The following is a 16,465-nucleotide window of genomic DNA, read 5'->3' as shown; positions in this document are numbered from 1 at the left end:
TGCCACCATGAGGAGCTTTTCCTCCACTCTGCCGCAGATTTTTATTTAATATTTTTTTTATCCTGCGCTATTTATGTCACCGCTCGCGTCACGTGTAATCAAAGTTAATTGAGCCGTTCCGCCGCTTTGCTTAGCCGCGCCAGACTGCTGAGCGAAGCTCGAGTCTCCAGCCGTGAGCCAAAGACAGACAGCGGAGCGCTACTTCGTCCCCCCTTTAAAGTTTCGTTTTTCCACTCAGATGAGAGTTTGGATGCGTCACGTCACAAATGAGGCGCTTGCAAAATATCTTCATTCCAAAAGACTTCCAGTCCGTCTTCGCTTTTAGCTAAAAGTTCCAATGACTTTATGACGGAAGAAATTAGATTACCGGAAGATCCGTTGCATTTGCACACTAAAAGATGTAGTCTATGCCTCAAAGTGGTAATCACTAATAAAGTTAAAGATCACTCAATCATCTACATAACCTATTAGTACAACTGCGTACCTAAAGCACTGCCTCTTATAGTACTTTACATAATGTTTACCCATCAAATGTCCTAGACATAGGGTTCTCATTAGCACTCGAGTGTTCGTAATTCTTAAATTCAGCCAAATCAAGAAAGATATAACGGAGAACATTTAACCTCTAGAAGGATTCTGTATGTCTCTCATCGTTATTAGCGTTTTAAGTCAACCATTTCCTGACAATAATATGTTATGTGTGACCTCACCAAGTTTAAACATGACATTCTGATTAATATTACATTTGTAGAATAAGAGTTATGACGCAAAATCCAGCCGTTTTTATCCATCTCATGGGGCGGCCATTTTGCCACTTGCTGTCGACCGAAGATGACATCACAGTTGCTCAGGGAACGACCAATCACAGGTCACCTATTTTCTGAAGCTGAGCTGTGATTGGTTGTTACCTGAGACCTGAGCATCTGTGATGTCATCTTCACATGGCCGCTTTCTGATATTGATAAAAACTGCTGGATTTTGCTTCTTCGCAATATTAACCAGAATACCGTATTTAGACTATAAGGGCTACATAGAATATATTGTTTTGGGGGTTTGGGGCTTGACCTCTCCTTTGATAGTGGACAAAAGACGATGTAGCGATTAAGAAATACTTATTTAAGGGGATATTTGTCTCATTGAGCAATTTTCAGCAGTCAAGAGTGAATATTTTGTCCAGATCTTGATGGTCTTGGATGGAACTGGCGCTCCATGAACTGACCTTTCTGACAGTTGCCATTTTTAAGTCTTTCTTGTACATGGTCGCATGCAACCGTGACAAATAATTGGAGTTGATTTAGCAAGAAAAGCCACAGAGATTTGTGTGAGCAAACACCTTGAAATTGTGCCCAGTTGTCACGTATTGACGACAGCGCGAACATCCTTGGGAAGTCTGCTTTTCACAATTCTGTAAAGGATTTGCAAATATTTCCGCCTTTCCCCAGCACAGTGAACTCAGCGTGCGTTTCGCCGATGACTGATGTGCGGCGGATACTTGGTGGCTCTGCTTGGCTGTCTTTTGATTACTGGATTTTGCCACTCCGGCACGCTGTCTGTCTTTATTTCCTGCTTGGCGAGCCGCACGTTGTCAGGGACGTGACCGACATCACTGCCTATCACGTTCATGCCAAGTCTGGAGTCTGGATAAATATAGCAACACCGACCCACCTAGAACGTGTACTGCAAACATCTGAAGAAAAACACGCCGTTTGGATCTTTGTGGCTTTAACTCATTTACTCACAGTCATTTTCTAGATTTTGACTAATTTTGCAAGGTCCACAGAATATTCTATTCCATTGCTAAAAAAAAAAAAAAAAAAAAAAAAAAAAAAAAAAAAAAGAAAGATTAGAGTCTCTTATTTCAATCCATCCATCCATTTTCTTGACCGCTTATTCCTCACAAGGGTCACGGGGGATGCTGGAGCCTATCTCAGCTGGCTTTGGGCAGTGGTACAACCTGTACTGGTTGCCAGCCAATTGCAGGGCACACAGTCTCTTATTTCTTCAAGTGTATCTGCTTCCATTTTGCAGCAATTAGCATTGGAATATAGCTAAGTCTCATCATTCACAAACCTGTTGAAAACACTGGCAAAAAGAGCTTGTTGCAACATGGCACTGGTTGATCTCATACTCTGCTGCCACCTGCTGGCCATTTTTTGTAGAAACTACTATTGCTTTCAGCCACCTCTACATGTCAGAAGCTGCATCAAATCCTTCTGTATGCTCTAGCATTATAAAAAATAAATGCATTAAAATAACAAACAAACATATAAATATGTATTAAAAGAATGTATTAAAACGTATATGTTTTTGGGTTTGAATGAATTTTAATTTTGCACGTCAACTTGCGATGTTAACACAAATAAACAAAAGACAATCATTGCAGTGGAAAGCAAACAGGAGTCCGTTGCTCCTGGATTATAGGTTTGGTTTAAAAGTATTTGTTTTTTAGGGGGGCAGGGAGAATTTTATGTATCTTGGGAACAATATTTGTACTTGGTATTGGTGACTACTCAAGAGTTGAGCACTGGCATGACATCTGTCTGGGGAGAGGAAAAAAAAAAAAGGTAGAATTGGTATGTATTTTGTTTCACCTGAGCCACAGTTAATAATTTGACATTGCAGATACTCCATTTTGTTCGATAAGTTGTATTTTCCTTGGCAAAAAATAACAACAAAACATTATCTCTTAAAATTAACCACTAAGTATCCATTTGGAGAAGTAATGACTTGTTTTATATGATCCTTCTCTGTTGTTAAATGATCTTTTAAATTAAATCCACCCTAAAGTATATTGAGGGACATTAAGCGGCCCTGCTTCATCAAAGAAGACTTTTTTTTTTGTTCTTTTTTTTTTTCTTTTTTCTTTTTTTTCTTCCTACACTATCAGTTTGGGCCACCATGTCCAGAAATCGCCGCCTCTTTTTTTTTTTTTTTTTTTTTTTTTTATTTAAATGAAAATGTGCCTGTGATCGCCTGTCAAAGACGCTTTCTAACCGCCGGCTGTAAAAAAAAAAGACGACGCTATGCTGATGTGCTGCTGATTTTGTTGCTCACCGTGAGGTGAGCCGGCGACAGCGGCCACTTAATCCCATCTGCCGCTCCGAGGACAGACATCTAACGGCCTTCCACCCCGCTTGAAAACTCCCGCCTCGCCGCAGGTGCCGACGCCCCGCTGCTTCGAGTGGAATGAAGACTTTCACACAGAACCACAAGGTGTTTTAATTCGCATGTCGTATTCTCTTTCCATACCAGTGGAACAACTCTCTAGACTCGTGCTGCGGTTATGGTTCAAAAAATAGCTGCAATAGATGAAATCCACGTAGTAGTCAGCTTTGTTGTTGTTGTTTTATTTACATTTATTGTCTATTTTAAGGATGTAAAACCCCCTCACACAATTTATGCACTTTTCTCAGACAGGCATTAATATTTTCTCACATGTTCACTGCATGCCGAGCCAAGATATCCTATTAAATAATACTATAATTAAATATAATAATTAAATAATATATATATGGGCTGCACAGTATATCAAAAATATATCAATATTGCAATACTGGCCCATGCAATTTGCATATCGCAAAGACATGCAATAAGTTTCATATGGAATTTTGTGCTTTTATCTGAATTTGGCCAGTTAGCCGCTAACTAAAATGTGCACCGTCATCCAATAGTTGAACAAGAGATAATTACAATTAATTAAGATTATCATGAGTTTGCTTATTTTGCTGCATGAAAAAAAATGTAATTATTTCATTCGATAATAAAAATGTCATTATAATAATATTGATAATATTATAATAATATTGATATAGCTATATTCAGCAACTATATTGCTTGATTTTCCAATATCGTGCAGCCCTTATTCATTATATTATATATATATATATATTCAATTCAATACATTTCTTGCTATATTATTAGGTTCAATTTGACGCACTCATGTCTTGTAAATCCATACAACAAAGGTAGTAGACAGTACATAGAATAAAAAACTAAAATAGGTCAAAGAACGCGTAGGTAGCAAGTCCTATGTCTTTCTGTCTTTTCACAGGGACTTCAAAAGGTGCATGAGAAGCTTGCTCAGTGCTCACACTCTGCAGCGCACCACCAATCACGCACTCAACACACAGTCAGGAAGCTGCAGGGCGTCGGAGGTTTGAGTTCAAACTTGTCTCACTCCCTCACTGCGAGTGTTGCTGCCCCGCGGTGTGGCATCGCTCACATAAAAACACACACACACACAAACATGCTGCCTCTCGCACTACAATAATTCAAGCGATAAAAACACATATTTTACATGGAATGCCCGTGACCCTAACTGTGTGTTGGTGTGTGTGTGCGCCTGAACAGCTTCCAAATAGGGTTGGAGCACCCACGCAAGCACCAGGCCGCCGTTTTGTTTGTTTGTTTGTAGAAACGAAGCCCCGCTGATGAAACTCAAACGGTGGCCACAAGCCAGACTCTACATACTAACGCAACGTTATGGATTTGCGAAGGAATACGCACGCACACACAAACGCCGTCAAATCATTCGCGTGATATCACCAGGAGTCAGTTCGCTTCTCCGTGATGCGCCTTGGAAAGTGAAAACTCATCCTGGCTTTGGCCATTACGACATAACAACGGGAGCCTGAAACTAAAGTAGCACAACATAACATTTTCAGTTTGATGTGAAGGGAATCGACACGGAATGGGGGAATGATCACGATCGGACAATATCCTGGCTTCGACATACCTTTTAGAGGCATGACGGCGCCTGTGTGGAAACATGCTAGCCATAAAAAATCTCCTGTGGTTCAGTTTATTTTCATTCTTGTCAAAAATACAAGTACTCTTTTTTTACTTATAATATGGATAATCATCCAGGCGAGATTCCATCAGGCAGCAATTAGCAGAGTATACTTTAAGGCACAGGTCTCAAACTCCAGTCCTCGAGGGCCGCAGTCCTGCATGTTTTAGAGGTTTCTCTCCCCAAACACACCTGATTCATCAGCAAGCTCTGAAGAAACCTGATGAATCCTCCTTATATGATTCAGCTGTGTTTGAGGAGAGAAACCTCTAAAACATGCAGGACTGCGCCCCTCAAGGACTGGGGTTTGGGACCTGTGCTTTAAGGGAATGTCTCGGCAAATTATCCTACTGAAGATGACGTGCGTAAACAGACGATAAACCACATCCGCGTTAAACCGAGGACCATGTTTGGTAAGTTAATGACCGTCCGTCTCAACTGTTCACAGCAGTTGTTACGTTTCGTGTCTGACGTAGTTGGAACCATACGTGTTGGACTTGTTGATTTGGTCGCTAGTTGAGTTTTACTACCTTTGTTGACACCTGACCAGACAAAATCGCAGGCAGGGGGAAAACAACCAAGACTTTGATTTGACACGAAAGAAATGTGGAAGTAGCAGAGGGGAAAATGTGTGATGACACATTAGTCATATACAACTAATTTAAACGGGACGTTGATGCCTCTCTAAAGGTTAAAATTAGCATAGGTGTTGGGTTGGGGGCTCAGAGCATCGGGGAACTCTACAACTACTGCTCGAGTTGGGAGAATCGAAGACTCAAAGAATTAAAAGGATTGTTTGTTAAATGAACCCAATACAGTTGACTGGTTGGCAATACTACGGCAGAAAAATGACAAAAGCCAGGAAAGGACTTTGTTCACACAGTCGTAGGCGTCTTTTACACCAGCGGGAAAGAAGTGAATTGATTTTGTGGCCACTCTAATTGGTTGGCTCCATCCGTGGTCCTCCAAGCAGATGGCAAAAGGCCATGAGACATGATAGAAACGCCGCAGGGGTGCAGCACCAGTATTGAGCTCTGGTGTGAGCCCCCATTACAACAAAGAATCAACACTCCGGGTCAGTGGGGCAGAAAACCGGTTACAGTTCATCACTGCTGTGCCTTCTTGTGACAGCATCGTGACACCAATATCCTCTCCAGTGACAAGGGTTCTTGTCCCGTGTTGATGTGCGGAGGGCAGAGGTTGGAGATGGAGTAGCTCGGACTGACTTGGCTGCTGAGACGCTGCTTGGTCAGGGGTCAGCAACCTCTACTGTCAAAAGAACCATTTTAGGCCAAATAAAAAAATAAAAAAATAAATAAATAAAAAAAATAAATCTGTCTGGAGCCACAAAACATTTTAACATGATGATGACGGAAAGATTGGTTAGTGTTAGTCTGATGTACTGAGTGAGGGTCCAAGAGCTAATTAGAGTGTGCGTCACCATAACAGAAAAATATTCATTGTTGAATACTTTGAGGTTCATTTTCATCTCACTTTCGTCTTCCACTTTTGGATTTGTTTCTGCCTTTTTTTTTTTGTGGGGGGGGGAAATTTTGCGGACATTTTATGGTCATTTATCAGGATTTCTTTTGCTTTTGCGACATTTTATAGTAAATATTAGGGGTGTGAATTGCCTAGTACCTGACGATTCGATTCGTATCACGATTCACAGGTCACGATTCGATTCGATACCGATTAATCCCGATACGAATTTATAAGTCGATTGTTGCGATTTTTTTTCATTCAAATTTAGAAAATACTAATCAGTAAGCTTGTAGAGTGTAAGATTTATATGAAAATGTATTATTTATTTATCTGAAATTTCAGTCTTATAGAGGTTGTAATCTGTTTCATGTTTGAACAGCATTAAAATAAAATATTAAGGCTTAATGTTCCGTTCATATAACATTCTTCCATGCTCAAGGTGTGAATCCTTAAAAAAAAAAAAAAAAAAACGATTCTGCCGATTATTGAATCGATTCGAGAATCGCGCGATGTAGTATCGCGATATATCGCCGAATCGATTTTTTTTTACGCCCCTAGTAAATATATATATTTCTTTTCTACTTTTTTTAAAATAAATTTTCTGACTTTTTTGCAATTCTTTTCTGCCTTTTTTTTTTTAAATCCAAATTGACATTTTTGGGCAATTTAGTTGGATTTCATGGTAATTTTCTGCTTTTCTTCATTTTTGGATATTTATGGTCACTTTTTTGACATTTTTAAACATTTATCTACCTTTCATCTTTCTTTTTCTTACTTAAAACTCTGGACTGTCATTTTTTAGATCTTATTCATTTTTTTTATCTTAATTAATTCATTTAAATAACATTTTATCTCAAAAATAAATATGTAAGGAAATAATTCCTTTTTTTTTTTTAAGATGCCAGTACTAAGCTGGGTTCTAATTGTGTCAGGTCAAATTGACAGCAGTTGGGATTCACTCACACTGTCAGAGAGGCAACCCAGAGCTGCGTCATTATGGAACCAACATGACCTCGATAGCAGAGCTGTCAAATCCAGGTCCAGAAAGTAAAAACGCTGCCACAGTTTGGCTTTAGCTAGAGAGACTTTCTTTAAGTAACCTTTAACACCTCGTTGGTGTTAGTCCGGCAACAGTTTTGCGAGCTCCAAATAAATAAACGTATACTTAATCAATACTGAGTGTTCGGTCATGGATGCTACAAAAAAGGCCTCAAGATTGTTTGTAGTGTTCCGTTTTTCACTGATTTGTTTTGTGCCAATCTTCGCCGTTTTTATTAATATTGAAATTAGTTTTCCCACGAAAAAAATAAATAAATAAATTGCTGCAGTGTTATTAATGTTCTAGTGGACACTGTTGTTTTGGAGCGATACAGGGGAGGAAAAAAAAAAAAAAAAGTTGCTGTGATCCATTACCGCAATAAGGGAGCGTTAAATGGGAATTTTACTCAAGGCCGCTAGTTAACTGCTGATCAGCAAAATGTGAAGGGAAAAAAAAAAAGTGGGCGAAGGGAAGTCTGTGTGACAGCCATGATGAATGGTAAGATAGATGAATAGATAAACAGAGTGCAATGAGAATGAAAAATGGGACAGATTTTCTCTCTGCTTTTAATTTAATGGCAAAGAATGGCCTGCCACCTTCTGTAATAACTTTTAGCGAGCGTGTTATAAAAATGTAAAAATGTACCGAGCAATGTCCTTTTGCCACGTCCCCTGGGGGGAGGGGGGGGGGGATTGGGGTTGAGCTGAAGACGCACGCCGCGGCGTCACATCCCAGCATCGAGTGCTACTCCGTCACAGGAGACTCGTCTTAGCGCCGCTCGTGTCGGCACGCGCTTCTTCTCCTCCATGCTAAAAATAAGATGTTAAGCCCTTTATTTAAAAAAAAAAAAAAAAAAAGTCGCTGCCTCCCTTCTCACTTGGTTTGCAAAGTTGTCTCAACAGGGAGATCCTTTTAGATTCCAGCTCTGGTGCAAGTCTCCTCAACAAGCACCAGCACCAAAGAATCAAACGAAGGCTTCACATCTTTGCAAAGGCTTTTGTAGCGAACACGGCTTCCTCACCGATGATTTTAAACAGAATAAAAATAAAATAAAAAAAAAAAAAAAAAAAAGAATGCTGTGAAGTGAAGAATTTGTAAACCAGGAAGATCCGACTGTTTGCCACAGCTGGAGATCCGTAAATCCTCTCTGAAACTGTTTGCGCAATAAGGGTGGGAACCTCACGATACGATACAAGGATCACGATAACGATTATCTCACGATATGACAATACCGCGATTTTCGATATATTGGTCAGGGAATCAATCCACGATAATCTACTATACAATTAAATCAATATTAATATTCTTCAAAAATTGTGTGCTTCAAAACAGTCGAAACAAAGTATGTTTTAAAATGTTAAAACTGAAGATATAATACACATTTTTCATAGAAACTTGTGCAAAACAGTCAGTTGCTGGACAGATAAACAAAAGTACAAGTAAGCTTATGGAGAAAAAAAAAAAAGTAAGCTTATGAGTCTTCTTCACCTGAAGACGTCCATCCATTTTCCCGCCACTTTTACGAGGCACTCCCCCTTGTGGCCTGCCAAGTAATTGTTCAATACTGTAAGTCATGAACAGTGGAGCTGTTATAGTGGCTGTATATTAACTACAAATGTCACGAGACAAAGCATCACGATTTATCGTGCTATTGTCACACTCCTAATGCGCACTACATGATGTTTCTCATCACATCACATCTTTTGACACCTTGCCCATCGTCCCACATCTTGACCACTGTGCGGATTGTTAGATGCCCTCCACACTTGACGTTACTAAAGGTCAGTACATTCTTGGACACTGCTCTGCCACCATAGATCTGCAGACGACATCTAATACACTTGCACACTCTTGTGAAATCCAATTAAAAGAGTTGTAGAATGGCATAAAGTCAAACAAAACTCCACCAATGCCAAACAATCCTAAACACATTCATCTAATTAACCCGACAAAGTCTAAACCACAAAATATGAGAGAAAAATTCTTATTCTTTGTGAATAGATTAGTTATTGGTCCTTTTAAACAAACTTTTTTTTTTTTTTTTGTAAATCAACTTCCACATATGACTTTTGATTTGTGTCATATTTGATACATCCGGTCACAATGCACTAAATTCATATGTTTATAACTGTCACAAATATAAAAACAGACATATCAAACATATTAGTATTTCCAAAAATCAGAAAGAACATTTCGCACTATTAATAAGTATAGATGTCTCCCCTTTTTCAATTGGGACACTCTTGCAACGTCGCTGGAAAAGCCATCAGCTGGGTGATACTGCCCTCTAATGGATTATCCGTGCAGTGCAAGTGTCAGATCATATACGTCAGGGTTTTAATGAGGGGAAAAATATATTAGACTCGTGAAATAGAGGACTCAAAATGTCTTATATTTAATATGATACGTTTGGCTTTTTAGGGTTAACCCTAAAAAGCCGATGTCCACTTCACTGACAAAAGTCCGAAAGCCGGATGGGACTTTCATCAAACAGAAGATTTTTGTTCAATTTTGGTCTTGACACCACACAGTGTACTCAACTGAACTGTTGCGCAATGGGCCGGGTTTTCAAAAATTCCAAAATCTGCAACTAGTTTTGCTGCGGTTGGAAATTTGAAAAGATGGTTTCTCTATGAACTGTATGGTGGATTTTCGGTCTGGAACACGGAACTGGGCAAAAATCGGTGTTACATCAGATGCACACCTTTCAGCGAGTGCTTTCTGACCTGACAAACCGACTGAAACAGGTTTTTGTGCGTCGATCTGGGTCAACACAGACGATCCTTCTCAGTCCACGTATTTGTATTAGGGCTGTCAAAGTTAAAACTTTAAAGATTTAACTCGTGAGTTATACTAAATTAAACTCCGAAAACATCAATCAAAACATGAAGGCGTGATTTTTGTCTGATGAGTCTTCTGTAAATGAAATATTTTCTTTAAAAAGACGTTGAAAGTTTTCAAAGACTTTTGCAAACACGCCGGCAAAATCAAGTAGTCTCCGTTCGACACCACCAAACAAAAGGAAACGGACGCTGCCTTGCGTCCGCTCTCGTATCCTCTCACGTATCTTCTGTAGTCGCATCTTGGGAAATTAAAGTCAAGCCTGTCAGATCAAACGGACCACCTCAGCCTTTGCATCCCCTTTTAGAACATGTAACAACCTTTGACAAGGATGGCGGTCAGCAAGACCAAGCCTTTAATGAGTCTGTTTTCAGGTGAAGTTCGAGGCAATTTGGGCAAAAATGACTATATTGGATTTTAGTGGAAAACTGACCTATTTTTCCTTTACATCAGACATTCCAATCCCAAGGTCGTACTATTTGTATAACCTAAATTTCACCTCTAAAGTGACACAAAATGGAGTGCTGTCACTATTGAATATTTTTAGAATTGACTAATTGGCTTCATTTTAATTTTGCATTAAAGGCAGGTCTGTCATTTTCACTCAGGAAAATGCACTTTTTAAATACAGGATGTACACACTAACTCTTTCTCAGTCTACACATATGGGCTTATGTTAATGTTTGGTGGAGATTTTTTCCTCTCAAAATAATTAGTCGATTATTGAAATAGTTGTCAATATTTTGATAATCGATACCTTGTCGATTAATTTTGACAGCTCGACAGAAAATGCAAGACGTCATCGTGCGTCACTCGTGAGACAGGCTCAAATGTTTTGCATTTACTGGAGCTTTAGAGAGAACATTATGACAACTGCTAGCATGATGGATAGAACCACAAAAAGATGGCGTGGGCGACATCGAGACAAACGAAATACTGTGCATAACGAGGCGTTAGGGTGTGAAAACCATTAACATGTCATTTTCATCTCAGCATGTGGAAGGTGCTCCAGGCAGGAGCACTTTTTGTTTCATTGTCATGAATGGAAAGTGGTCAAGCGACTATTTCCCCTCCAAAAAAAAAAAAAAATGCTTATTCAATTTATGTCAGGAAACAAAAGGCCAATATCTTTATTTTCTTTTTTTAGTGTTAGTCACAACGCACGCCTGCTGTCCAGTGCACTCACTGTGAAAGCCTCTGATGGGCTTTTATTGTCGAGGCTCAGCATCTGTTGCGCAACGTTCGCACCTACGTACATCTACCCACAAGTGGAAGAACACAATGTCCACACAAGCTCGCAACACACACGCACACACGGGAAAACATTGATGTTGTCAATGTTAAAAGTCAGCAGCCCTGGGAAGAAATGGCCTCCCTTACAAACAAAAAAATCAAAAAGGTTGTTGTTTATCAAAGAAAAAAGGAAAAAATAAAAAAAATTCCCCACAGTTAAAAGACTGCACTATACTGACACTCTTGATAGGCCTTGCACATTCTCACTGCGGCTCAGAGGTGCTAGCTCAGGCAAGGTCAGGCGAAGGTCAGACCGATTGAAATCTCAACACACGTGCGCGCTGCATTAAAAATGAACGACGGGCGACGGCAAAAATACTTAAGAGGAGCCGGCTTTTATCGCCGGTATAAAGTGAACGGCTGCCGCTTCTGCTTCAATTTTACTGCGGCGTCAAACTCGAACAAACAAGGCGATGAGCGATCATAACGGCGAGTGATAAACATGACAGCAGTCGAATGAGCTCGGAATTAGCGCGTAACTGTTGTGCATAATGGCTCATCTGTTACTTGTTTGACAAAAACGGCAGAGGGTAATTACAGGACGTGAGAATGTGACAGGCTGAAATTCTGCTGGGAAAAAAAAACTCAAACCAAACTGGCAATGCTTCGATGTACATTCATCAGCAACAATTAGCTTTGTTTTTATTACGCCATTGAACGACCTGCTGAGTGTGGAGATGGATTCTTGCATTTCGTATACAAAATTGGAAAGTAAATAAAACAGTCAAATGTACTGTACGTTTATGGACCAAGTGCAAATATGAGCGTAAATGGTTGCTCCTCTGCCTTAGCCACTAGGAGGCAGCAAATTATACAGACATAAGTACAAATAGTACTACTCATCCTCGCACTATTTCAAATGAATTACTTTTATTTATTGAATTTTTTTTGTTTATTATTAATTCAATGTCTGGTGTAATAACCTTATTTATTGATTGATTAAATTATTTCATCATCATTATTATTATTATTATTATTATTATTATTATTATTATTATTATTATTGCTGCTGGACATGTACATTTCCCAGAGGGAGCCATCCCAAAGGGATCAATAAAGTCAAGTCTTAAGTCTCTGTAAATGTCTTGCTCCACCATGTCCTGCTAATAAAGCTACCACCATCGATGCTAACTGTTAGCATATCAATGACATTTTGTTTTGTAATTACAAGAATGAGCAAACTTTTTCAAGGCAGAGTTATGCAATAAAACCGCAACTCTTAATGTTAACACGTCATGATGTTTTCCGTTCTGTTAGCATTAAGCTAACACGCCGGCCTCGAGGCAGCGTTTGTGGTTGTTAATTCTCTTTGTTTACGTCAAATGGGAGTGACAGTTGAACAGCTTGAAGTATTTTTGGGGTATAAACAGTTCACTATTTGCCAAACGGCTTCTTTTTGCGGACTTGAATTGTGTTCAAGGACACCATTCAGTTAGCCTCTCTAGATCAAGCTTGTTCTCACAACTCAAGACAAAAACACAAAAAGAAACTCTCAAAGTAAATCTCAAACAATTTTATCACCTGGTTATATCTCTTGACACTAATGTGCCACGGTTGTGGTTAAGAATTGTGGAATGATTTCAATCACTGGTTTTTACAGTATGTGCGAAGAAGAAAAAAGAAAAAAGAAAAAAGAAAATAAAGTGGGGCAACCTGAACTTACCTCTCGTCACGGGATGATGCAAATCCAATGATTGACCTGGTTAAACTTGAAGGACGCCCTAAACAACCTTCAGCCACATTGTGACCAAAACATTGACAAGCTAGCGCTCAGAGGATTCATCGGCGGCAGCAGCCCAAGTCAATAAACGATGCGGGCGGTCATTAGAGCTTCTACAAACAACTGTTTGTAAAAAAAAAAAAAAAAAAAAAAAAAAAAAAAGTCAAACAGCTGCATCAATTAGGACACCAGGAACTGATCTGTGCAGTCACCGCCTCGCTACTGCCAGAGAGCAACAACACACGCGCCCCATGAATGCTTCATAACGTCCAGCATTCCCCAATTGATGATACACTGGAATTGAAAAAATAAAACAAAATACAAAAAAATGCTAATCTGATGGCGAACAACGTCCACCAGTGTCCAAAGGCACGTCTTTCAAAAACACAATTTTTGGAACATGATGTATAATAATAATAATAATAATAATAATAATAATAATAATGTTAACATAATGTTAACATCTTCTAGACATACCACAAAATAAGATAATGAAATGGGCCAGAGTCTAATGCAATTTTGACAATTTGCTTTCAAAATAAAAGGGTGACAAACGTGAGTGTCAGGTACAGTTCGTGCATATCAGGAAGATCATTCTGGAAAAAGCTTGTTACAGATTGTATCTGATTGATTCACGAGGTGTTTATCGGTAGGAACTTTTTGTTCTTGCCACCAGGCTTAAAGTGTTCTTCACAGTAAATGTGATAATAGCTAGCTTAATTAGTCTCTCGGTAAAGAGTACAAAAAAATATGTCCCACTTAATGAGAACTCATTTAAATAATATTGTTTGTTAGTGATTTCTCTGACCAAAAAAAAAAAAAAAAAAAAGATGAACACAAAGGATTTTTCTGATAACAGAATTGTCCGTCATTCTCTGATCTTGAAACACAAGGTCATAGTGGGTTACCGGGGGGGAAAAATACAAAATAAAAGAGCTTTTTATCCCTTTGGAATTGATTTTCCAAAAAGACCAACATTGAAGAGGGAACAATTTGTGAATTGATGCCAGCCAGCCTTTGCAGGCTTGACACTAGCCTCTGAATTCTTTCATCAGCAGTGGCGGTGCTGATCTTGACCTTGACCTTTGGCTTCATCTTCCAAATGATTTTGTGTCACACACTCGGCTAAAATGAAGCCTCTTGTTTGGCAGCTTCGATTCTCTTTACTCCTTGGGTGTCCAAACAGAAGAATTAGATGAGCAAACAGAGTTTGATTCAAAAGGAGAAATGTCCGAGTCCCAAACTAGAAAAAAACAAACAAACAACTGATGATCTCACGCTTTTGTTTTCTTGTCACTCCCGTTGGCAGCCCAGGACACTCGGTTGCACGTGAGGCCAAATGGTCTTGCGGCAATTATCAGACACCTCCAGACCGAGATCAGGTCAAATGTGCTTCGGCATTGCCTCGCCGCGCTAAATAATTGTCAGCGTGTGCCACAAATGCATACATCGGACATGACAGAGGCCTCCGACCCGCAGGTGGAAGGTTTCTCGTCTGCCACTCATCATTCCAAATTGGCCCCTTTAAGTGAATGGGGGTCAAGTCATAATGAGATTTAATCATGCTCTAGCTCCGATGTTAAGTTAGCTCCCAGCGCTGAGACATACACAATATCTTTTGTACCTCAAGAGATGAGATTGCTCTCAACTTATTAAATGTCCTACTCACATGGGAAAGTTCGTGGAAGCTGTTAATTTCTAAAGTAAACACTTTTTTTTTTTTTTTTTTTTACCAGATGAAATGTATGAAAATAACATCATCCTTTCCAGCAAAAAATAAATAAATAAATAAAAATAAAAAGAATAAAAAAACATGTAAAAAATAATAATAAAAAAAGGAAAGTACTTATAAAAAGAAAACTAGCACTATAGTACTTCATTAAAAAAAACAAAAAAAACAAAAAAAAAAACAGAATATAGCGAATGATTAAATAGAATGTAAACAATGATTCACTGTGGTTGTGTGGCTCTTTCTGTTGTGGGACCCATGGCCACATACACTTTTTACACTTAATAAATTTAATATTTAAAATGCAAGCTGTAAATAAATACCGAGCTGCCGATTAGAGGCTGGGTTCATAAATTAATGTGAGTGGATGGGCGCGATTGGTTGCACATGAGGACGATGACATCTACACTCGTTTTTTTCAAATCTTAAAACGACATTGTGTAATACTTAGCCCATCTAGTGGCGAAGTAATTCATTCTAAAAAACGCAATTATCATCGTAGATCTAATAAGTATTTATATTACATTAGTGTCATCCGACATGTTTCGCTGCCATCTTCCTGCTACGGATAACATAATGACAATTTCACAGTTGACCGCCGCTTACCTTCCCACAGTCGCCATCGCTTATGGTTCGGGCTCCCGCCACTTGTCACCTTGTCTGCTTTGCTCTCTCAAGCTTTTATTCGTTTACTTTTTTTACTAGTTTCGCCCGCTAGCCGCTCTTATTAGCCACTCTGGCCTATTGCGCCGACTAACTCCCGCTAGCCGCTCTTGCTAGCTGCTCCGGCTAAATCAGGCTTGAAAACAAAAGCGAATGCAGGAGACGTGAACATTTCGATACTTGCAAAACAAATTGTCATTGGTTGTTTAGCGAGACAATTGGTTTTCAGTGTACATGATGTGTAAGCTGGAAAACACAAGCGCATCTTCACCAACGCAGTCCATCGCCGCATTGCTAAGACGCACTAATGTGTAACATTATGGTGAAATATTGATTGAAGCAGCTTGAAGCCGTTTTAATCTTTAATGAATCAGCAGGGCCACATTAAAGTTTACTGGAGCACTTAATATGGCGTCGTTAAAACTATGAGAATGTTTGCTTGCTTGTTGGAAGACTTGGAGAGGCTAACAGTAGCGTCTAAGCAATCCACAATACAGATACACACACACAAAAGCTGAGCAAGATCAATGGACGCATAATTATGGGGAAACTTTGGCTCAGCTCTTCTTATCCTGCGTATGAATGATGATGGTTAATTAAGAGACAGCTTCCAATGAAAGGCCAGATTGTAGCTAACCCAAGGAAGCGGCTAATATTGTCTTCTTATTGGCTGATGGAGAAGGGCGTGATAAAAGAAGCTAATTCAGGTGCTTTGTTCCATTGGACAACAAATGTTAATGTCAAGTTTGGCTCGGTTTAAAACAAAATCTGATCATGGTCACTAAAATGGGATACACAAATACCAGTTACGGCAACCGGAAAAATGGATGCTAAATGGTATAGCATCTCGGATCTACAAATTTGAGCCACTGATGTGTGCTTCAAAGCCTCCGGTGCCTTGAATAT

The 16,465-nt window shown here is 39.3% G+C and overlaps 1 protein-coding gene across 1 annotated transcript in view; it reads right to left on the bottom strand.

Moving 5' to 3' along the window:
- dph1 (diphthamide biosynthesis 1) overlaps positions 1 to 13,301 on the bottom strand; it is a 226,629-nt gene extending 213,328 nt beyond the window's left edge. The window contains exon 1 of the mRNA XM_077541010.1: positions 13,111 to 13,301. The gene's annotated coding sequence lies outside the window, so the exon portion shown is untranslated. The remainder of the gene's footprint in view (positions 1 to 13,110) is intronic.
- Between the last annotated feature and the right edge of the window lie 3,164 nt (positions 13,302 to 16,465).

Source organism: Festucalex cinctus, chromosome 13 (genome assembly GCF_051991245.1).
Source record: "Festucalex cinctus isolate MCC-2025b chromosome 13, RoL_Fcin_1.0, whole genome shotgun sequence".
Taxonomy (NCBI): Eukaryota; Metazoa; Chordata; class Actinopteri; order Syngnathiformes; family Syngnathidae; genus Festucalex; species Festucalex cinctus.
The sequence above is the reverse complement of the archived record's forward strand: the minus strand, read 5'-3'. Positions and strand labels throughout refer to the sequence as shown.